The sequence below is a fragment of the Anolis sagrei genome, chromosome 1, assembly GCF_037176765.1.
Source record: "Anolis sagrei isolate rAnoSag1 chromosome 1, rAnoSag1.mat, whole genome shotgun sequence".
NCBI classification, from domain to species: Eukaryota; Metazoa; Chordata; class Lepidosauria; order Squamata; family Dactyloidae; genus Anolis; species Anolis sagrei.
Genome location: NC_090021.1, coordinates 102,812,513 through 102,838,035, shown reverse-complemented (window position 1 = coordinate 102,838,035; position 25,523 = coordinate 102,812,513). Strand labels below are relative to the sequence as shown.

Here is a 25,523-nt window from a genome sequence, read left to right as displayed (position 1 = left end):
GCCCTCTTTGGTAGAGAAGGCTAAAGATCTTTTACAACAACAACTCCCATAATTCCAAATCATTAAGCCATGGGAGTTAAAGTGGTGTCAAGCTGCATTCATTATAAAGTGTTGATGCAGCCCAAATTATTTTGTTTGAAACTGAGGTCATGCAATGTGCTGTGTGTGGAACCAGGATAAGACCACATGTTTATCTGTTACAGGAAATCTTCACTGCTTTTCTACAACTGTTCCTGAATGTTTTAATTAATAACTAACAGGGATAACTGGTCACACTTTGCCATACTGAACCCGCTGATCAGCACAGTCAATTGTCTATTATACTGGCACCAGATCTAGGGAGATATCATAAGAGCAAAGAAGAAAGGTGAGTGACAGGAGCTGCAGGGTAGAAACTGCAAGGTCAATGTGAATACAAGATCCATCACAAGTTGAGTATAAAACAGAATATTAATTGGGATGGAAGACAAGACATTATGAGATTCTTGGTTGTATATAGATAATAACATTTTGGTCTCTCCTCTTTAATCCTTAAATTACTAGCACTGAGTTAAAATAGAGTATAATGAAAGGGATTAGTTAAGGATGCAGAATGTTATTTTAAAACTGACTAAAGATTCAGTGAAATCATATATTATCTATCCAGAGTCTGTCTATCAACTACATGTCTCATTCAAAAGACAGCATTTTGTTAGGAAGCTGTAATGGCTTACAAAAGACTTTACTTTTACAGAGCTGTTTTATTTAAGATCCTTTGCATTCTTCCATTCATCGGTGTTCAATATGGGAAGGTAGTAAAGAAGGATTACCGGAGTTTAACAAAGTGCAAAACTAATTGAATCATTAACTGGATATTCAGATTCAAATCTCTTTGTTCCATCTACACCCTCTGTTTACACTTCTTCTTTGCTTTTCTGCACACTGCTTTTCATTCTCCTTGTTTGTAAATCTACTTAAGAGTGAGACCTGTTCATGCAAAGGGTCATGTGAAAATGCACATCAAACATGGCAGTGAAAGTCAAGGCTTTCTGTGTCAGTAATCTTACAAGTTTCTTCCCACCCCCACCTCTGTTGGGACTTTTGCTCTTAGTCATTAGGAGAAATACCAGATTTTTCCCAATCTTTATGGGAATGAAATACTTAATTTTGGTCATTTTCTTCTTTAATATAGTCTTCCTTTTTTATTATTAAAATTTTTGCCTCTATAGTTCAAAACTGGGCCTTTCACTAACATTTAGTTAAACATGCAATTGCATAGACATTGAATTTTATTTCAGAGATGTTTTCCCCTGAACAGGAAATAAAGCAACTAAGCATAAGACACAAGTTTTTTGCCAGAGCTATGAGGTGAATTGTTTTCTTTTAAATCTCTGGTACTAAATTTAACTAATAATCTATACTGTAGAGTTGACATAGGTCCCATTTCAACCAAACTTGGGTTTAAACTATAACAAAACACATTTATTTTGCCTTTTCCGGTTAGGACCGAGAGTAAGAAAGTCAGTCTCTTGGGTACTGAATGTGTAAGGGAAAACATTTGTCTCATTTCCCCTTCTTACTTATATTTCTGGTTTCCCCAAAACAAGTACCTTTGGTCCAGACTACAAATATTTAAGAAACATACAAAAAAACGTGCATGCATGAAACTATTTTTTCCTTACAGAGTTACATCACTATGAATTCAGTTTAGCTGTTATGATTTCATTTGCCTGCCAACCCACTGAATGAAGACACAACACAACAGTTATGGGTTTTAAAACTGGGCAACTTTATTAATCGTTACCTAATAATTCAATAACTGAATATCATAATCAGACTAGCATGAACATGTATTGTCTAAAGCCGAGGTAGTGTCCCTTCCCGGCCTACCCCTCGGCTAAAATAGGGCAAAGCACCCGGTTCCCGTGTGACATAAACCAGGGTAACCTTTTAGCCAATGTTGGAGTAATCTTCCTCAAGGATGTTGAGGTAAGACCCTCCCCATTTGAAAGCCCTTTATCCAGTAGTCACCTTGTTTATAGTAACAACCGGTGATGTTTTAAGTTAATGGCTTTTTCCCAAAAGGGGATGCTTCGGGTGAACACCAAATGTATTTCTTTCTAGCTGTTTTTCCGCTAAACCTATTTATAACCACCGAAAACCCAATCTGCCCTCTAGTAACAGTATAGGGTAGGCAAAAAAACCCTCCTAGAACATAGAAGGGGAAAAAATTCCTACCCGGCCCCTCTAAGGCAACCAACTATTATACTGTTAATGGGCGGGTGCGGTGGGTCACCGTCAGGCAAGAGACTGAGCTGGAGGGAGGCTATCACCCTCCAGGCTCCGCCCCCAAAGTAGTTCCGGCCAGAACTACTTTGGGCTGGTTTTCTTCCTCGTTGGGAGGAGGCAAAGCTTTTCCCCCCTTTAAAGCTTCGCTTTACGGGGAAACAGGATTGCCTGCCAACCCACCGAATGAAGACACAACACAACAGTTATGGGTTTTAAAACTGGGCAACTTTATTAATCGTTACCTAATAATTCAATAACTGAATATCATAATCAGACTAGCATGAACATGTATTGTCTAAAGCCGAGGTAGTGTCCCTTCCTGGCCTACCCCTCGGCTAAAATAGGACGAAGCACTCGGTTCCCGTGTGACATAAACCAGGGTAACCTTTTAGCCAATGTTGGAGTAATCTTCCTCAAGGATGTTGAGGTAAGACCCTCCCCATTTGAAAGCCCTTTATCCAGTAGTCACCTTGTTTATAGTAACAACCGGTGATGTTTTAAGTTAATGGCTTTTTCCCAAAAGGGGATGCTTCGGGTGAACACCAAATGTATTTCTTTCTAGCTGTTTTTCCGCCACAGGATGAGGGCAAGTGTCTACTTAGCTCCATCCCCCCACCCTTAAAACAGCTCTTAACCCACTGCTAGCCTAATCTGTAACAAAGCTGCCCAGGTATGTATGCGTGATCAAACTTTGACATCTTATTGTCTGTGTTGACAGTTGTTAAATGTGTTGACCTTGATTTGTATGATGACTGTGATAACACAACCTTGTATTTGTATTTGGCATGACAGCGTGCATGATGATGTTAGTGAGTCACAGGCTGGGGGTTACCCCAGTTCTGTACAATACAAAGTTTTCACAATAATAACAAGGAGAACTTCATCTCCCATCAATTAGGGATCAATAGTCCCAACAAAACCACCTCCGCCTCTCGTTGCTGGTATCAAAGGCAGCAGGTCTCCAGTGGTGGCCATAATAGCAATTGTCGGAGCTACGACTCCATCTCTCTGACCCCACGGTTCAGCAGGTCAGTCATCCATATATTGCCAAACTGAGGCTGTAAGATTCAAACAGAGATCAAAACAAAGGGGCCAGGGGGCGTTGTACCCCTCTGTCCCCCAAAACTGGTCTTATATCCCAGGCTGAGCCTGCAACATACCTGTCTCACAGGTCAACTGCCACCATGACCCCCTTGGGTCCTCTCATCATCTGTGATGCATATCCATATCCTTCTCATGATATGAATGTCTAGCACACTGTGTCCAATGACATCTCCAGTTTAATGAGTGCGGCCTGCACTCTACGTAGCTTTAACTAAGCAACATCACCATCTCTGGATTCTTTCCAGGTTTACATAAGTATGGCAATCTAAACTGTTGACTGTCACTCCGCTTTGTCATAAAGACTTGTAGAGTCCCCTCAATGACCAGTGTCCATGATATTTATGGGATGCTTTTGTGCCGGAAGTTATGGCAGCTATCTAGAGGCTGTATTGATCTAATGATAAATGTGTAATTCTCTATCACATTTTGTTGGTATCAATATCCAATCTATTATCGAGATAGAAAAGTAAGGAGTATTTATACTGGAACTTGAAGAGACGTGAACGCTTATGTATTGTATCAAGAGAAAATTTCTATAACTAGTGTGAGCCGAATATCTTATTTTTAAATATTGTCATATCTCTTGATTTAATTTATGGTAATTGGTATTCTAAGTGTTATTATTTATTTTGCATATATATAAATTATGTCTTGATTGTGATAAGCACTGTTGAAATCTAAGTTGCGGTATCTCTGTAAATGGGAAACCCAATGAGCTTTTTTCCGCCTCCAAGTGCGTATGATTTAACAGTGGAGCCGTATCGATGAACATTAGCCCCCATTAGCTTTATTGTGTTTAATTATTATTGATTGATAACTGAAATAGCGGTTTTATTTGAGGCTCCTAGGATGGACTAATAATGTTGTGAGCCTTGCATTTGCAGCAAGTTTAATAACTAACTCAAACTAACAAAAGAGGCTCTTTACAATAGTAGCTGGTATTGTATAACCCCTGAGGCTGGAATTGGAGCTCTCCTCTTAAGGTCCGGCAACCACTATTCCCTATGGGAGCAGTATCAAGGGTGATGGCCTCTGATGTGAAAGCTGGGTAAGCCATAGGTACAACTATGAATTAGCAAATTCCGGCTGACCCATTTAAATTAAAACCGATGTCTTATGAGACCAAGAACGCACATTTTAACAATCAGTAACGTCTGTGAATTATCTGTAACCTGTTGCCATTATGAATATGAGTCCCTACGAACTCCTTTTTGGCATTTAGTGATGGCTAGTGTCACCAGCCTATAGTCACCAGCCGAATGTAGTCTTAGGTATGGCTCTTACAATAATCTAGGTAGTAGTCATAACTTGTCTGATGATGGTGGTCTGGCCTTGTGTCTATCAGGGAGGCCCAAAGCCCATCCAACAGTTGCATGGCCCTGATGGTGTTTGACAAATAGTAAATTTATATTCGGTTGTTTGGTTAGTTGGTATCATGTTTGCTAAGCACACTCCTTGGATGCAACAAGTCCGATTTGTGATCTCCAGGAGCCATGCGTAGCGGTTCATGGGCTGCCGCTGAAGTGCCCGTGCGCTTAATTCTAAACCAAGTTTGAAGTTATACCAACTATCTATCTCTGATTAATAAATGGCAGGCACCATTTTAATCGGATCACAGAATATTATAAGTTAAGGTGCTGTAACCTGGGCTCAATCTGATCAGAACGTGAATTGGTGAAAATGAACTGTGACTTTCATAAATCATGTACTGAATTGACCACGGTACGGGGGGGGGGGGGGGGGTGTTGACCAGCTATAGAACAGAAAACAACGTTACCGGCTTGGTGTTAACATCAATGGACAGTTTTGACCCCTCATAGGGAGTGGAACCCAGTCTCAGATAAGTAAGCTGATTGGCCTCCTAGTATGAGTTGAATGTCCATGTGCCATCCAAAGCGCCAGACTTGGCCAACTCAGGTGATCCAACTCCTTGTCCATGTAACAGACATCATCATGACTCTCCCCTGGGAGGGCCATTGCAAGTCTCCATAGCTGTCCCTCCACCAAAAAACCCCAGCGTAGTGCGGGATCTCAGCTGGCTTCTGACGAAAAAGGTTGCCATATCTGAGCCACGCATCTCCAGGGAACTGAAGTATGCTTCATGAACTGTCAAGATATTTGAACAAAGCATGGGCCCGAGCCAGGTCATGTTGTATTATCACTCCCGCATAAACCATAAAGTAATTAAACCAATTGGCCCAGCTCCAGCCTATTCATGGGGTGGCGGTACTGTTTATGTTGCTGGTCTACCCGTGACCCATTGGGACACCTAACATATAGGGTGACTAAATCCAATATTCATTATTCAAAAATAGCAACCACTGATTGTTGTGGTAATTGGGATCCCAGATGTAGGGTGCAGTCTCTCCTGTAGGACATTGAAGATGTGGTTAATAACCACTGTCTGGTCAGTGTTATCCTTATTGGATGTTACATTGTTTCTTGTGGCAAACGTCTGATCAATACAATTAAGGGCCACTGGGGAACTATCTTCAGTGTGCCGCTATGTCATATGTGTAGGATCCCTCTTTTGCTTTATGTGATGTTATGTCGTCTCTAGACATGTGGAGACCACTCCCCATTACCTAGTGGCTGGCCAGCTCATCGGGCATCACCTGAATCCGACATCTGCTGGCACCTGCTATTGATGACGCATGTCTTGTAGGTACGGACAGTATCGCTGAAGGCTCCGACTAAAGCCGCTGTCGTCCGGGGGATGTGATGGGTCAAGGTTTTGATTAGACTCCCAATCAACATCCAGCCCTAAGGTAAAGAGACAAGAAAAGAGGTGGTTCAAGTAAAGGAGCCTCATTGTTATATGGTGGTAACTGAATGTATGCTCAGGTGGTAAACCGTCCGTCAACTTTTCGACCGCTTTTATGCGGGCTAGCAAAGTGTTGATACTTCCTTAGATGTTGTGACGTCAGGCACTGAATCTGTGAGGGACTGACTGTGTTTTGCTGACCTTTTATTAGCTGGACCCTTGTCGTTTTGTCCCCTCATATTGTTCCGGGTAACGTCCTGTAACAATAATTCAGTGTAAATATTAAAATAATTCATAAAGTATCCGTGGCCCAGGAATCATTTTAAAGGAATGTGGAATCCCTCACTCTATCCTTCCGTTTATATATACATACATAAATATATATATATACATCTATATAACAGGAGCGCCTTGAGAAACTCCAAATAACTTCTGGTTTGAGAGAATTGGCCATCCGCTAGGACGTTGTCCAGGAAATGTCCTGATGGGTTAACGTTTTATAATCCTTGTGGGAGGCTTTCCTTGTGTCTTTAAATAAGGAGCTGTAGCTAATAGAAGGAGCTCATCCATCTGAACATGAGGAAGAACTTCCTGACTGTGAGAGCCGTTCAGCAGCGGAACTCTCTGCCGCGGAGTGTGGTGGCGGCTCCTTCTTTGGAAGTTTTTAAACAGAGGCTGGATGGCCATCTGCCAGGGGTGATTTGAATGCCATATTCCTGCTTCTTGGCGGAATGGGGTTGGACTGGATGGCCTATGAGGTCTCCTCCAACTCTTTGATTCTATGATTCTATGATCCGCCTCATTTTGGCTTCGAACCTGCGACCTGTTGTTCTTCAGTCCATCTGGGGAGCACCTGTTTGGTCCGACCAGCTCTATCTTATGTCGTATATAGGTAACATTATTTGTCATATAACCCTCTCATTGCTGTACTAAACCTTTTAGACCTGGGCTAGGAAGAAGTTAACGCAATATTAAAGAACTTCAGCTATGAAGGTTATTTCGGAAAGAAAAACGTTTTGTTTCCAAAGTTAGCCTAATGACCTATGGAGCCTTTCAAACTCTATATTGTGTAGATCCTATTATATAAAGTAGCCTACTTTTATCTGCCTGATATCAATGTATTGGGCCGTAGGTCGACAGTAGGCTATACACAATGGCTGAAAGCTCTATCCAGCCCCGGGCTGGCTTGAACTCCCGACCACTGATCTCCAGATAACTTAGTGCCGCTGACCTTCATCCAGCTGAGCCACCGTCCCGGATAAGTGAATGGTTATAACCGTTTGTTACCAATATTTGTATGCACATATATATACATACACACGCATATATATATATATATATATATATATATATATATATATATACATAGACACCCATACACACACACAAAACAGCCACACACACAGCGACGTAATGAATGAACACACATGTGTATAGTTGTGATAACCAATAGCATTATCGTAAGGGGCGACTTATACATTAATTCATTATTAATGTTGTTGTTGTTGTTATTGCTGATATTATTATTGTAATCCTGCCTGGGCCTAACAAATGACTCTGAGACCGCGAAAATTGTTATCCAGGCAGTATGATCTGAGCTAGCATCTGCTGGTAGGTAGTTAATTAGCGAACTGGTACTAATTTGTTTAAGTGTCCAAGATGGCCGCCGGTTTATAGAACGACCTGACTATCAGCAGTTCACAAAATGGCCGCTGGCCACGAGGCCAATTTAAAATGGCCGTCGGCCATGAGGCAGGCCCTCTTTTAGTTTCGAGCAATTTCTATTATATACCTAAAGACCTATATGTATATATAAACCCACAGACCCTCATAAGCCAATGTACATTGAAGGCCAATTAGGCCCAGAGAAACCAATGGAGGTCCCAAAAACCTCGTTGCTTGGAGGTGGTGGGAGTATCCAATAGGTCAAAATAAACCTAAGCATGAATTAAACTTGATGTCCTATGCATCAATGCAGCTGAATATCAATTTGGGCTTGGGGAGTGTGGGGATTATTGTCTGTTTGTCTAAGTGTAGTAACTAGTGGTCTAATATTGTAAGCAAGATAAGGGTAGAAACCCATCCTGCCGTGCACGAGACAACACTGGCCGTAAATGTCCAAGGAGCTAATTAGCTCCGTAAGGCCCCCGAACAAAGCGTGTGCGATTCATGCCGCCATTAGGCACTGCAGGGGACAGATCGGCAGACGGCCGAGCCCACTGCCAGCCGGGCAGTGTCCAATAGCAAAATGACCAGCCCGGCCTCCCTTGGTCGCACGCATCCCCTGATGCCGTGAGGTGGAAAAAGGGGGGGGGGTAAGGAAGAAAGAGGGGAGGGGAGGACATCCCCGCTTGAAAATGGGGCCTGCAAGGCCCGGCCAGCCCAAACGGCTCTATGGCGGGGATGCTGACGACTCCCACGTGAGCGGCGCCGCAAAGAACTGTGCCTGTGCGCAGCATGCGGCACCAAAAACATGGGCCCCCAGGGGCAGGAGGCCAAAGGCCTACTTGCCCCTGCAAGACCCTTGGCTACTTGCGTGTCAATCTGATCTCCCCTTCCGTCTGCCTGGCAACTGGATCAGCTCCGTGTGAGCATGGGGCAAGAGCCGAATGCCTCGCCGCCCCCGCAGGCCTTCTTTGGAGGCCTGTTCTTCACGTCCGCTGTCCTCGCCGTCAGGCAAGAGACTGAGCTGGAGGGAGGCTATCACCCTCCAGGCTCCGCCTCCAAAGTAGTTCCGGCCGGAACTACTTTGGGCTGGTTTTCTTCCTCGTTGGGAGGAGGCAAAGCTTTTTCCCCCTTTAAAGCTTCGCTTTATGGGGAAACAGGATTTATGGAATTCTGAAATTTGCAGATAAGGAAGGGGCTTGAGAATATTTAGCCCGAGAGCTTTAGGATCTCTAGAGTAACTTTGAGCAATCTTACAATTGCAGAGGGAGGAAAGTTTACAAAGTGCTGTTATTTGTCATATTTTATTACAAATTATTATTATTATTTTATTTATTTCGTTGATTTCTAGCATCATGCCACTGCATTCAGGGATTATGGCAGAGATGTAGAAAAATAAGTCATTATCTATCTATCTATCTATCTATCTATCTATCTATCTATCTATCTACCCCACCACTGTTTTTATTTTTGCTAGGGCCAAAACACTCTAAGACCATTTTCTTTGTCCTCCTCATAGGAGTTGGAGTGTGGGACTACATTGAGCCCTGATTTGCCCTAGCTGCTTTAGTTCTGCCTCAGATGAAGGCAAGGACAAACTTGCTAAGAATACTCCCCAGTAGGGGAACCATGACTCAGAAATGACTTGAACACACAGAACATTAACAATTCAAATAGATATACTGTCTCTCTAATGCCAGCAGAGCAGAGCAAGGAAGAGTCTAGTCATGCCCTGGTCTCCTCCAAAACGTTTAGCAAGAAAAAAGCAACATCATGATAGTGTGCATTTCTCCATCCTCACAAAACAAATGACTGGAGAGTCACAGCCAGAGAAGTGACTGGAGAGTCAAAACTAGCTAAGACACATTTTTGCTTTTAGCTGCACCTGCCATCATTTTGTTCCACATTTGAATTTTAGAAAAATCCAATGATACAAGCATATGCAGTAGTAGTAAGGTATCTAGCTTAAATCTGAAAAAAATATTAGTATCAGTTTCTCTTCTCAGTCCCATTGAGATTGCAGATAACTTGCTTATAACTATAAAAATAAAACACCTCTTTCCCTTGCCTGTGATAAGAGCTGTCAGGGTCAAGAGTTTAGTGTGGTTCTGTCACAATTTACTGTTAAGATATCAGTTTACTCTTCCCATCACACTCCAAATTCATGTTGCGGGATCTGGAAATACACTATTCTAAGACAAAAAATAAATAAAAGAAATATCTCTCAGGAACTAAAACTTGACACAGAAATCACTGCCAAGTTCAGACAAGCCCATCTCCATATCAGTCATTCTTATATTCACCATTTAATGTGCTGTGGGTGTTAGTGCGCCTCCAGGTTGCCTGTCGATTTATGGCAACCCATGAATTTCATAAGGTTTTCCTAAGCAATGAATATTCAAGCATGGTTTTGCCAATCTCTTCTTCTGAGATATACCCTATAGCTCCTAGTATTCATTGGTGGTTTCCCATAGAAGTACTAACCATCATTGCATCCAGCATCAGAGGGGAGCTGTTACTTTAGGATTTAGGTACAGTAATGTCCACTGTCAAAGAAAAAATGCACACAAGGGTTTTGTGATTTTCAGTTTTACTCAGCCCTAATAGATAGAAAAGGATTTTTGGGATGGAATATGAACTGATTTGCCAAATCCTTTTGTTTTGGTTTTCTTGGGGGCCATAAGGGTCCCCAACATTTTAATTGGCAAAAATTTGCAATGATTTTAAAGGAGCATATTTTAGTAACATAAATGAGGAATGATATATCATTTGTAATATGCCTGTAAAATGAGAGCTAAAAACCAAAATAAATGGTCATCTTATGAAAAATATACCTTTTCTCCCTTTTTGGGGTTAATTCCAGGAAAATTATGCTAAACTTGTGGCTGGTAACTATAACGGACTAGATGAGGTCAAACAAAATGAAACTAAATTCAAACATAAATGTTCCTGGTCAGATGAAAGACAAATCTGAGATTCGAGTACTATGGGCATATCTACACAGATACTTAACCCCAAAAGGGGGTGGGGAAATCCATGGTGGCTATATGATGCACTGAGCTTATTCAGGTTAACATGGCTTTGAACCACATTAACAAAAGGTGTGTGTTGCTCCAAAGTCCTCCTGGGTTCCAGAGAAAACTGCAAATTTAGGCTTTTCACCCCCCCCCCCCATTCAATTTTTTTGTTTGTTTAAATGAAATTGTTTGCACCAAATTTATGAAGAAACATCCAGGTTTTTGAAAGTTTCTCTTGAAATATGAATGAAGTCACTAATTCCTAGCTATAGCGCTTATGTTGTTTCTTTTTTAAAAAAAGACAAGTTCATACAATATAACATGTAAGAGACAATCCAATGGCAGAGTCAGCAATAATTGGCCCATTGTCTTTCTTCATCATTAACACCACATGAAGCAAATAATGTCTGAAAAGCATTTATATGGTTGCAGTCTCCATCTGTTAAATTCCACTGGCATCATGTCTAATGTTTCTTTATTGTTACACTGGCAGAAGCCTCTGACATACACTGATAACAGCAATCATCTGAGTAATAATTTGACATAATTATTTGAATTTTGAATATTATATATGGATGCCAGAAGCAGCCACCTTCAATCTGCCTGACAGTTTTATATTGGCTGGTTGAACTTCAAGGAAAGTTATGGCAGGAGTGAAGTTTGGCAACTGCACTGCATATTTTTACAATTAAGAAAATGATGGCAAATAACTTCCTTTAAACACTGCTGAAGTTATTTACTAACACTTCAGAGGATGAAGTCAATTGTCTTCTCCATGCTCTATCTGCAGGGAGATTTACAATGCATTCCTCTTAGTATTCTGCCTAGTTGTTCCACTCCTGTGACAAGCTTGAGTTCTTATTTATAATCTCTGAATCTATGATTAAAATAGTCAAGGCTTTGTTTTCTGTTCCCAAGGTTAATTTGGAAGGTGAATTTATTTGGGCTACAATCCTATACACACTTTGGGATACAGTTCCATAGAGCTCAGTTAGATTAAAATAATGCAAATGGAATACAGTACATTAGTATGTAATCTTGTATAACTCTGTTAAATATTATTCGCTCTGTTAATATGATTCCCCTCTGAATTATTAGGATAGCACTGAAATCAATTTAGTTTGAGCAAACTTTTATGTTCAATTGTGCCTTGACTATTTGCTTAATACTCTTGCTGCTGCTGTTTAGGCATATATATATATATATACTGTATATTCTGGCATATAAGATTACTGGCCATATAAGACGACCCCCAACTTTTCCAGTTAAAATATAGAGTTTGGGATATACTCGCCATGTAAGACTACCCCTCTTCCAACGCACACCAAATAAAAATTTTAATTTGATTTCAATATGGTAATTTTCCTATTACTGTACCTCCTTCTCTGCCTCTAAGATCTCGCACATGCGCACCTGCACCACTTCACTGCAGTCTTCAGGAACAAGATCTGACAGGCAGAGGAAGAGGTACAATAATAGGAAACAAGGGCAGGCCAGACAGGTAAAAGAGTTGTATTTTTCTGGGCCCAGAGCCACTCTATCTCTTTTTTCCATACCCCAGGCGCCCCGGACACCTGCAGCTCACTCCACCCTTCACTTACACCTTCCTGGTGAGGCACCCCTTCACCTCACCATCGAGACCACATTAAGTCCACGAATCCTGATGAATGGATTTTCTTCTACCATACTTGTACAGCGTCACCCTTAATGCTTTCATACAGCCGCTGCATATGGCAGGGACGTGGCCACTGCCATTTTTGAGCTCCCCCCACAACATGCAGCAACCACAGATTCTCCAATCCGGATTGGAAGTTTCAGCGCCCGCTCTATAAAACAACTCCCGGCATATAAGGCTACTCCAGCATATAAGCCGAGTCCTGTGTATAAGACAACTCCCGCGTATAAGATGACTCCCATGTATAAAATGACCCCTGACTTTTGAGAAGATTTTCTTGGGTTAAAAGGTAGTCTTACATGCCAGAATATATGGTGTGTATGTATGTGTGTGTGTGTGTGTGTGTGTGTGTGTGTGTGTATATATATATATATATATATATATATATATATATATATCTCAAAGAGAGCCCCAGTGGTGCAGTGGGTTAAAGCACTGAGCTGCTGAACTTGCTGACTGAAAAGTTGCAGGTTTGAATCCAGGGAGCTGTGTGAGCTCTTGCTGTTAGTCCCAGCTTCTGCCAACCTAGCAGTTCGAAAACATGTAAACATGAGTAGATCAATAGGTACCGCGCCAGTGGGAAGGTAACAGCATTCCATGCAGTCATGCCAGCCACATGAGCTTGGAGGTGTCTATGGACAACACCGGCGCTTCGGCTTAGAAATGGAGATGAGCACAAACCCTTAGAGTCGGACATGACTGGACTTAATGTCAGGGGAAAACCTTTACCTATATGCCTCAAACCATTAAAATATATAGTCAAAAACCAAATTTATTAATTTAAATTATCATTTTCTTGTTAGCATAAGTTATAATATAGAATTGTCTTTTTATTTAATGTTGGAACCAAAGAGTTATCTCTTTTAAGGTATGACAAGATTTTTGTTTCTTGTTCTAAGCAAACAAACAACTCCCACCTGGAAAACTGTCTCTAGTTCTGGGCACCAGAATTCAAGGATATTGACAAGTTGGAATCTGTCCAGAGAAGGGCAACCAAAATGATCAAAGATCTGGAGGCCAAACCCTCTGAGGATTGGTTAGGGAGTTGGGTATGTTTATCTTGGAGTAGAAAATGTTAAGAGATGATATGATAGCCATATCAAAATATTTGAAAGGAGTTCTCTTTTAGGAATGTTACAGTGGTGATGGGACTTAGGCACACATCTATGACCCAGAGACCAAAAAATCAGTCCATGGTGTGGCAGCCCTCCACATTCCCTAGACCACAGATATTCAAAGCCCACTGCTCAGCACAGAAGATTATGGCGAATGTTTTCTGGGATGACAAGGAAGTGATTTCCCTTGATTTCTTGGAGTGTGGGGCAACTATGAATAGCAATGCTACATTATATCACTCCAGGAACTTTGAAAAAGCATTCATAAGGAACAGCTGGATATGATCCAGTTACACAGAAACAACTGGATGTGATCCAGTTACACAGTGATGATGCATGACCCCATACTTCTTTGGCAACATCAAAGGTTCTTGAACAAATGGATAATCAATGGTGCCCTATTCTCTTTAGAGCCCTGATCTAGCATCCTTGTTGTTGTTCATTTGTTCAGTCGTCTCCAACTCTTCGTGACCTCATGGACCAGCCCACGCCAGAGCTCCCTGTTGGCAGTCAACACCCCCCAGCTCCTTCAAGGTCAGTCCAGTCACTTCAAGGACGCCATGCATCCATCTTGCCCTTGGTCGGCCCCTCTTCCTTTTACCTTCCACTTTCCCCAGCATAATTGTCTTCTCTAGGCTTTGCTGTCTCCTCATGATGTGGCCAAAGTACTTCAACTTTGTCTCTAGTATCCTTCTCTCCAATGAGCAGTCGGGCTTTATTTCCTGGAGGATGGACTGGTTGGATCTTCTCACAGTCCAAGGCACTCTCAGAACTTTCCTCCAACACCACAGTTCAAAAGCATCTATCTTCCTTCGCTCAGCCTTCCCTAAGGTCCAGCTCTCACATCCGTAGGTTACTACAGGGAATACCATGGCTTTGACTAGGCGGATCTTTGTTGCCAGTCTGATGTCTCTACTCTTTACTATTTTATCAAGACTGGACATTGCTCTCCTCCCAAGAAGTAAGCGTCTTCTGATTTCCTGGCCACAGTCTGCATCTGCAGTAATCTTTGCACCTAGAAATACAAAGTCTGTCACGGCCTCCACATTTTCTCCCTCTATTTTCCAGTTGTCAATCATTCTTGTTGCCATAATCTTGGGTTTTTTTATGTTTAGCTGCAACCCAGCTTTTGCACTTTCTTCTTTCACCTTGATTAGAAGGCTCCTCAGCTCCTCCTCGCTTTCGGCCATCAGAGTGGTGCCATCTGCATATCTGAGGTTGTTACTGTTTCTTCCAGCAATCTTAACCCCAGCTTTGCATTCATCAAGCCCCGCACATCACATGATGTGTTCTGCATACAAGTTAAAAAGGTTGGGTGAGAGTATGCAGCCTTGCCGTACGCTTTTCCCAATCTTGAACTAGTCTGTTGTTCCGTGGTCAGTTCTTACTGTTGCTACTTGGTCCTTGTACAGATTCCTCAGAAGAGAGACAAGGTGGCTTGGTATGCCCATCCCACCAAGAACTTGCCACAATTTATTATGATCCACACAGTCAAAGGCTTTAGAATAGTCAATGAAGCAGAAATAGATGTTTTTCTGACACTCCCTGCCTTTTTCCATTATCCAGCGGATATTGGCAATCTGGTCTCTGGTTCCTCTACCTTTTCTAAACCCAGCTTGAACTTCTGGCAACTCTCGCTCCATGTATTGCTGGAGTCTTCCTTGCAGGATCTTGAGCATTACCTTACTGGCATGAGAAATAAGGGCCACTGTACGGAAGTTTGAGCAGTCTTTCGCATTTCCCTTTTTTGGTATGGGGATATAGGTTGATTTTTTCCAGTCTGATGGCCATTCTTGTGTTTTCCATATTTGTTGGCATATGGCATGCATCACCTTAACAGCATCATCTTTCAAGATTTTAAACAGTTCAGCTGGGATCCCGTCGTCTCCTGCTGCCTTGTTGTTAGCAATGCTTCTTAAGGCCCATTCAACCTCACTCCTCAGGATGTCTGGTTCTAATTCATTCACCACACTGTCAAAACTATCCTCGATATTATTATCCTTCCTATACAAATCTTCTGTATAGTCTCGCCACCTTCTCTTGATCTCTTCAGCTTCTGTTAGGTCCCTGCCATCTTTGTTTCTTATCATACCAATTTTTGCCTGAAATTTACCTCCAATGTTCCTAATTTTCTGGAAGAGGTCTCTTGTCCTTCCTATTCTCTTGTCTTCTTCCACTTCCATGCATTGCTTATTTAAAAATAGTTCCTTATCTCTTCTGGCTAACCTCTGGAATTGCGCATTTAACTGGGCATATCTCCCCTTATCACTGTTTCCTTTTGCTTTCCTCCTTTCTTGGTCTACTTCCAGTGTCTCAGCAGACAACCATTTTGCCTTCTTGGTTTTCTTTTTCTTTGGGACGCACTTTGTTGCCGCCTCCTGAACAATGTCGCGGACATCTGTCCATAGTTCTTCTGGGACTCTGTTTACTAAATCTAGTCCTTCAAATCTGTTCTTCACTTCCACTGTATATTCGCTAGGAATGTTAGTGAGATCATATCTAACTGGTCTGTGTATTTTCCCTGATCTCTTTAGTTTTATTCTAAATTGAGCAATAAGAAGTTTGTGATCTGAGCTACAGTCAGCCCCAGGTCTTGTTTTCACCGACTGGATGGAAGTCCGCCACCTTTGGCTAGCATCCTTAGACTTTCATTTATTCAGTCAAATTAAGGAAAGCCCCCATGGACAGCATTTCAGTGATGTAGGTAAAGTGGAAGATGCTACCAGGAACTCAACCAGGAAGAACCTAAAATAGTTTGTCCAAACTGGAGTTGATGACTGGGGTCAAAAGTGGCACAAATACATCTCCACTAGTGGAGCCTATTTTGAATAGTACTATGCTGTAGACAAATAATTATATGTGTATCTAAGTGAATATGTCTCATGTTGTCAATAAAGGAATTATAGTCTGGCAAGCATGAATTTGAGTATGGCCCTCTTACAATGATCCCACATCTGAGATATATCATGTTTAAAGAGTGTTGCTTATTTTCTACAGTTATATACAGTTGATGCAAGTTATATTTAACTCCATTGATCACACAGGTTTTGAAGTTACTTGAAAAGTGACTGAAGGGAGAAGGTGTACTTTAGCAAAATAATCAAATATTTTGTTACATAAAGTCAAATCAGAGACTGCATATAGCAAATAGTATTTTTCTTTCCTTTACCTAGCCTTATTTAAATTTCTGTATCACATCCACTGGACTGTAAGAAATTGCTATCAATTGAAAACTGTATCAGCAGAAAGGCAGAATATAGAGGTAGCCGGGAAACAAACATACTATGCTATAGGAACTAGAGATGAATGAAAATTTTGTTTCTGATTATTTTATAAGAATTATTCAAAAATAAATTTATGCTTGTTTAGGTTGGAAAGAATCTGGTTTAAAAAAGAAAAAGAAATGCATGCCGAAGAAAATAAAAAGTCCATATCTTGGCTTTTGCATGTTTAGTGTGTACAGGTTTGTGTTTTTAACCCAGCATATTAAATATTTTAGCGCTGTACCAATCTTGCCACAGCTTTTTCCCCTGCAAGGATATTTTCTTTCACAGCTATATGACAGGCAGGCCCAGCATTATCTTTTTCACAACAGGAACAGTTATGACAATTGATATTGACCAGTCCAAATGAGAGAGAAGTTTGCTTTAATTTGTTTTTGAAGAATTTCCTGAATTTCTTGGCATGTGTCCTAGAAAGAAACTGAAGTTTTAAAAGTTTGAATGTAGGAGAAAGCAAAACTGTCAGAATTTCTAATCACTTACAGGAATGCTATAGTCCTAACTTGTACAGCCGTACACGCCACCTTCAGATCAAATGAAGACATGGCATTGTATCATAATGTCTTGCCATTTTTTGTTGCTATCATTATGGACTTTTCCCCAAAATGAAATTCCGGGAGAAAGATATAGATAAAAAAGGATGTTGAAGCAAACATCTACATTTAAACTCCTGATAAACATAATTCCCTTCTCTGGATCCAAGGTGGTTTTCACAGATGCATTTTGGGAAGGTCACCCAGATGTGTAGCTTAGGATAAGGAAGGGAGGGAGGGAGAAAGGCAGAACATCTGTGTCTCTAGGTCTTTGCTGCATTAGTTTTACTGAAATTATCTTCCTATTTAGGCTCTTTAGTCCTGGGACAGCTCAGTAGGTAAAGCACAGGATTATCAAGCAAGAAAAGAAAATGAGAAGAGCCCCGGGAGAGGCTGAGCTGTAATCTAAACAAGGGAAGAGTGACTATGCATTATCTTAATCTGAATGGAGATTCCTGACATAATGCACACAGCCCTTCACAGGGGGAAGAAAAGGGGGCTTTGCCAACAGCCACTCTATTGTTTGGCTTTTGTCAAAGCTGAAATAAGAGGAGACAAACTTTTCAGGTCCAGTCTGTGAGGACAGAGGAGTGGAATGCGGTTGGAATCCAGCAGAGTGTTTGATGTCTTCATTTTACTTTGCTTTCTGAGGTCTGGTCTAAAAGAGACCTGGCAGGAAAGTGTGGCCTGCCCAGGGAAAGGGCAAAGCCTGGAACAAGTTGCTTGCCCAGTAATGAGTTGACATGCAATCAGAGGACAATAGCATGTCTTTATTGCCATGGGTTGAGCTAATAGAGCTGTGATGACTTTGCACCTGCTGGTTCAGCTTGACCAGAGGGAGGAAAAAGAGAACAACACAGTCACACACACATACACACACACAAATCCTACCATATGAAATCTCCAAGGTCCACAGCTGTCTATGGGAAGAATATGGCTTGACACATGAAGAGCCTGACAATAACATATCTCTTCAGGACAGCAGGGAAATGACCAGAATTTTAAATTGTAATCTTCCCTTTCTTCTCTTGTTCTTGTTCACCCCATCGGAACAGTGAGGCATTGCCTTGAAAATGCAAGCAATCTAATGATACTATTTATTTTGCAGGTAATATTTCAAGATGGTTCCTTTCTTACAGCTCTTATGGCATTTGCCTGCTCCCACACAGAAGTCCATAAAAACTAATATATTAAACGTGTGTTTTCTTTGGAGGTGAAAAAAAAGGTGAAGGAGGAAGCAACCACAGTGACAGCTTAGACTTTTCAGAAACAACCATGTGTTTTTTGTTTAAAAGGGAGAGAGGACCCAAAGGAATGAAAAGGAAAATGTTTTGAATAGGGGGTGAGTCACCCAATTGTTTTTCTCAAGATTCCACTGATAATAACCGGACAGGTTTCCTTCAATAGCATGATGGCATCTTTCTTTTCTTTTTTTATTCCCTTTTGGTCCCTCTTTTATTACTTGGGATTTTTTTTCTTTGACAGATACAATGTGTAGCTTTGTCACAGAATTATGGTAAACCTTACAAGGGAAGACACAGAAGGGTCAGTGAGATTTTACATTCACAGCAGAGTGTCTGGGAAAAGAATGTTTACATGACCCTCGGCACAAAGTTTAAATATATGCAGCAGTTTTGCAGTTAACTCCCTGAACTCGCTGCTTGAGCAAACTTGTTGCCGGGAAAAAATTCTGTCCCACTTGTTGTTACATTGTTACTGTTTAAAAATGTCGATGTCCTGTCAGCTGTTTTGGACATCTGTTTGGCTCTATAAATTGTCTGCATGGAGCAGGCAACCTCCACCCCCCTCCCTTGAAGATTGGTTAGTATGTGGGGTGCAGGACTGAGGAATATAAATATTAACTTGTCTTTTTATTTGCGTAGGTTAAAGACAGATGAGAGAACGAGGGGAATCTTGAAAACCAAGCCAAAAATAATGAGGAGCCAGGATTTTGCCTGACTGAGAGCTGATTTGGTGTAACCGATATGTACACAAAAGCGGGATGTATGGATGACCTAATGTTTGGTTAGTACATAGCTTAACAAAATCAAATCAGGATCCATTAGATAAAATGTCAGGCTTTCTATAATCATATTCAGCACCTTTTGGCCTCAGCAGGATTTTCTTATTTTCTAGCAGCCCTGTTAGTCATTTAAAAACAAACAAAACTTTGAAATAATGTCACTTTTCAAAAGGTGCTTTTCTCAGGTGGAATATATCATAGAAATAGCTGCATAGTTAGTGAAAACACTGAGGGACTTACAAAAATAGTCTGCTTAAAGAGATGCTCCTGGGATTATGCCTCTATGAGTGTTTATAGTACGGTCCAAAGATTGTCTGTCCAGAAGGAATGGTACACATTCTCAGAGGAGAGTGTATATTATTCCAGTAACCTCTTATTCAAAAAAGCAACAAGCTGCTACAATTTTTCTGAAAATGTTTCCTTTGATAGAAACCAATACTAAACTCATACTCCATACATCACTGAACTAGGATCTGGTTTGGACCCAAAGGTCTCCAGTAATATCTGTTTCTGCATAATGACCACAATTTGCTGGAGGGAGAATCCACTCATTTAACAACCCTTTCATCCTTCATCACAACAGTATTCTATAAATTCCTTTGTAAATGTCTATAACCCCTGCATGATTATTTTCCCACAGGGGCAGTCAGTAGATCCATCCCTTCAAGAGCAGTGGATCCATTCTTGATCCATTCCACCTGCTACTCTCACGGCAATCCATTGTCCAACTCTGCATGAGCAAGTACTATTCAAAGGTCTGAACCTACTTTGAGAGAGTTCAGCATATTGGATACCCCCTTACTGCTGCTTTTTTGTCACCATCATCATGATTATTATCATACTAGTGATTCCTGTATCACTTTCCAGCTACAAAGGCTCCCAGGATAATGAACAAATAAAAATTAATTTAAACAACATTTTTTGAAAATTAAAAAAACACATTAAAGTCCTCTTTAAGCAACTATGAAAAGCTGGATAAAAGCAATTCTACAATAAATTCTTGAATAGTTAAAATTACACTTTCAAATGCTGAGTGGCGTGTGGAACAGCACTGTTTGTTTGCCCACGGGAATCTTCTGCCTTACCTGTATTAAGCCTTGGTCTTTTTACTTTTCTACTGCACCCAAAAAAGGATTCATTGGTACCATAGCTTCCTTAGCACCAGTTTTAAAGAAGAGACAGAGTAGAATAAGTATCATTATTAGCATACTGATGACACAGGGACAGCTACTGGCCCAAAAACTGAACAGTAGTCCCCTAGCACCACTCTCTAAGACTATTCAGGATTTTACTTAGTAAGGGAAGATTAGCAACTGGCCAAGATACACCTAAGGAGGTGAGGTTTCAAGAAAGTGCTTACAGTAGCTCCTTTTGAACATGCTTTCTTTCAAGGAAACATTTACAGTCTCCACCACCCAAATGGCCAGTCCTCCTCTAGCACCTTTAATTAGCTAGAATGACAATGGATTGCCTCAGCCCTACAAGCAACTTGTCCACCTCATCTTACTGGACAAATTAAATCTTATTTATTAAAATGGGACACACACACGCTTCAGTTACCTCTTCAGATTACTTTATACAGCCATGTCAGAATGAATCCAGGCAATTTTCTCCACCAGGTATTTAGCAAATTGGCCATAGTACTTTTCTGAGGGCTACTCTTCAACTGTGGTTTAGGATGCAATAACCATTTCATTACCTGGAATAGCAGCACTTGATGAGATTAAACTAATGTAAAAGGTGGCAAAGAATCATTCTGTTGTTGCCCTCAAGGTTGCAGAGCATCTCTTAAAAAGGATCTTAACCCATGCTTAGTCACATTCATTCTGAGTTTCTCTTCACTGTTGCTTTAGTTCTCTACACAAATATTCCATTGCCCTGAACCAAGAAGACCATGATGTGCTGCCAAGTAAAGGATGCTTGGGAGCAATGTGTCAATAGCCTGGGTCATCTTCCTGTTTCACAGATCAGGCCATCATCAGAATCACCCATTTTAACAGTTGGAGATTCCTCTTTGGAAATAGATTATTTTGATGGGTCCACAATCCCAGCAGAGGTTGGGAATCCTGGCAAATCTAAACCCTGTCAAGTAGTGATTTATCCATGACAACAAGTTTCTTTACAAGCCACATACCTTGATGATTTATGTGATCATTTTTAGGCTTATTTATATTTATGTAATTTTGGGGGTTTTTTGGTAAAACGTTGTTTTCTTGTTTATATGTCAGGTTGGTGGGGGGGGGGGTTGATGGATATCTGTATTATGCAGTTTTGTTTTGTTTTTCTATTTTGTTCTCCACTTTGAGTCTCATCTGTGGGAGAAAAACAGGATAAAAATAAATAAAGAAAGAATACCTCCACCATCATTCTGACCAGCAAAACCAGATCAAGACTGTGGGCTACTACACATGTAGGGCCAGATATTAACTGCCATGGTATCCATGAAATCATGAGATGGCCTTGATGAAGGTGCCTCAACATGAATGTGAAAATTCTCCAACACAATAACTTTGGGAAATAGAAACTATACTTCCAAGATCACAGCAGCTCTGTTAAATAGACAGTTGAAACTGCAAGCATATTCACCATGTGACTGACATGGAATAGTAATGAGAACAATCTTCAAACATATTAAAATATTTAAAACAATTTTCTTAAGTATCATGAAACTGAACAAGAAAATTCCTGAACTTATGAGAAGCTTTGTTGCTTGGAACATATTGTATGTAAAATGTATAGTTGGTACTTATTTGAAGAAGGGATTGGTTTTGCTGCCTGTCCAGATTTTATGTTTTATACATAAAAAGTGTGAATTTTGCAAAGAACAAGTTCACCACTGCATCATTTTCAGGAAATAATATTTCTATGCATAAATAATAATTATTAACAGAAAAGGGCCTTTGCAGTACAAAGAATGTTTGTTTTTCTCCTATGTTTTTTTTAAAAAAGTTTTTTTTTCACAAAAAGTAAGTGCCAAACTGAAAAGATTCTCAGTCCAGGATTCTCCTCCCAACAGGAAATATCAATTTTAGAACATTTTTGATCAATTTTAGAACATTTTAAAATATTCTTTCCACCCCTACTTTATTTCCTGTATTTGACATCTGCAATGGTTTCATGCCTAAAAGAAAACCCTGAGTGACATCATTTAACAAATTGTCTTAAACTTTGACTATCTGAAGACATGAGTAAATATTTATTCCCTTTCATTCCATTTCTAAATGGATGCCAATGTTTATATTCATGTAAGTGGGTAAAACTTTAAAAGAAGAAAATTCATTCATGCATTAGAAGCACAGGAAAGGTGGTTTTGAAAGTTCAGCAACCAACAAATGATCTGAGAGAAATGATGACACAGTCGATATATTTTAATTCCTGCAAGGTATCCAAGCCAACTCAGAGACAACTTGGTTGTTTCTGTCATGGAGATGTCAGAGGTGATCAAAGGAACAGAAACAACAAATGTCCTTGTGGAAGGCACATCACAACACAAGTCTGACACCAGAAAGGATTCTCTTTGTTATTTGCATTTGTTTAGGGAGAAGTCTGACTCTTTATCTTACACTGCTAACATTTCTTCCTGTTGCCAGTCATTTTGCTTCATCTGCTGTACAGTCTCCTTCCTTTTTTTTTTTTTGAATGGGGTTGAGGGGGTGAGAATATATGAGCATCCCTAAGGAATCTTTCAGGGTGAGGGGGTTTCATCTACAGACTTGAAGAATGTCCCACAGATGGATCTGACAGCTGTTTCCACCTGACAGATTAAATCTGGTAACTGAACTTGCTGTTTGTGCCTCAGCCAGTCCTTGAACTAGAATACATGGGGTGCATTGAAAGCAGGTTTAGTAACGGAGTCAAAAAGAGAACCTTCCACTGGTTGGACTAATAGTTGTGCTAAGCTTGTCTCAGTTGGAAGTCAGCTATTTGAAAATCTTAAGAGGACTGTGGCATGTATCTTTCTCCTCCTTTTTTTGAGCTTCAAACGCAAACATGCACTCTAAAATTGAATAGTTGGACCTTTCATCTATCGTCAACATATTTAGAATATCAATATCCACCAGGATTACTTGCACACTGTAAGAATAAAGAATCACCACCAACAAGATTTATCATATGTAATAAGGTATTTTCTTATTATGTGTAACATATGAAGTGATTCTGCTAAATCACAGAATAAATATGGAAAGCAAAAATCATGCAAATGAACTTGCCTTAATCAGGTTAATGCAAGAAAATCTTGGAGGTCATATGGGGAATTTTATATGGTTGTGCACCTGTTCTTCTAGGCACTATGGGTGTTTCCAAACAATTAATCTATTGCACCAGCTGTCTCCTTTTCCACCACTATTTCATCATATTGTATATCCTTGGGTGCATGTTATTGCTGTTCTTTTCAAAAGCAACTCAATCACCCAAACTAAACTTTTCATTTTGCATTGAAATCCATTACTTCTAGAGATGTTAAGTCACAGAAAAATATTGAGAAAATTTTAGGGAAAGATTCATATATTTATTTTAGGGTTTTTTCAGGTAGCCCCCACCACCACCCAATAACCTTTCTCCTCTGGAACGTAATGAAAATTAGGGCAGGGAAATCTAGCCACTAAGTGTTCACAACATGATGGTCATACATTTACTAAACCAAAATTATTTTTAAAACTATATAAGAAATAGACTTCTATGTAAGACAATTAACAGTATCGGGTTATTATAATTCCTGGTCTTGCCTTTTTTTTCTCAGTTCATTTTAGAAGAATGGAGAATACTTGATAGGGGTACCTAGATGAGAAAAAAAATCATTGTCCTTATTTTACTCAGTTTGATCATTTCTTCTGTGTTTTCCCCCTTGCTCTTAATAAATCTGGGAAACCAAGTATATTCCTTACAGTTCAGGAGACTGCTAACTCATCAGTAATAACAACAAAAATAATGAAATTGAGTTTATAAATCCTATGCCAAGTGAAATTGTACATAATATATTTTATTTTCTTAAAGTAACAAAGTAACTTTCAACCAATACAGGGTCCCAATTATTATTATTTTTTAATTTTTCAAAAATAATTGAGGGGTTGTTTTTTCCCCATGGTTTCAAAACTTCCACAATGTTTTACATTTTTTTAGTCATTGAGAAATCACACATTTCTGATTATTCATCATTCCTTAAGTATATAACATCCCTTTGCATATGTACTTCCTCTTTCAAATAGAGGTAAAGTGTAGCAGCACTTTATACCTAATTATGTTGGATTGGCATACATTGGCATACATATGTTGGTGGTTTCTCTTGCTTCTATTTTGTTTCACATTATGGATTACCTACCTAATAAATTTAGCAAATGTGATCTAGTGTGCCATTTATCCAAACACATTAGAGATAGAAATAGAAAAGAAATATTTGGGGTCATATTCCCATATGAAAATATCTTTTGTGTACTTTCCAAGGTTGACAATGGAGCCAAAGCTCTCTTTCTCTCTATCTCTCTCTCTCCCACCCCACCCCACCCCACCCCCACCCACCCTCCATCCCCCACCCCCTAGTCCCTTGGAAATCTACATATTACTGAAGCAAATAAAACAATGTGCACAAAATCATTTGAAAATATATGTATGTCAGAAATGTGTATATTGAGAAAATGTAAATAAACACACTTTGGCCAATGGTTAAATGTCCATAAAATGTACCCCTTAGATGAAATGTATATGGAAAATATCTACATTTATGGGAAGTGTGTACAGATTGCCTGCTTTCCTGTGTGGTATCATAAGAAATTTCATACACAACTGGGAAAAGCCAGTGGGATTCTGAGCACACTTTTTTTTAAAAAAAAAAAATTAACTCTATAATTGCTGGAATAGTTTTGTAGAATGCATAATTATAAAATACAGTTCTCAGTCTGGAGCACAGGAGTTCTGATGTACAAACATTTTCACATCTATAATGACTTTCCCATCAGGTTGTCTAGGAGCAGTTGGAATGGGCCTTTCTTTGTATGAGCCTTTCTTTGTATGGGTCTTTCTTTGTATAACTGGGTCTGATTCCTCAAGTAAAACAAATGGGTAAGTCTATATATTCAAGAA

General features: G+C 40.1%; 1 long non-coding RNA gene across 1 annotated transcript; it reads left to right on the top strand.

The window, feature by feature from the left end:
* The first annotated feature begins 305 nt into the window (after positions 1-305).
* On the top strand, positions 306-19,484 carry LOC132762046 (uncharacterized). The gene is made up of 3 exons (XR_009630063.1): positions 306-367; positions 18,718-18,764; positions 19,306-19,484. It is a non-coding gene; the product is annotated as an uncharacterized lncRNA (long non-coding RNA).
* Positions 19,485-25,523: the final 6,039 nt, after the last annotated feature.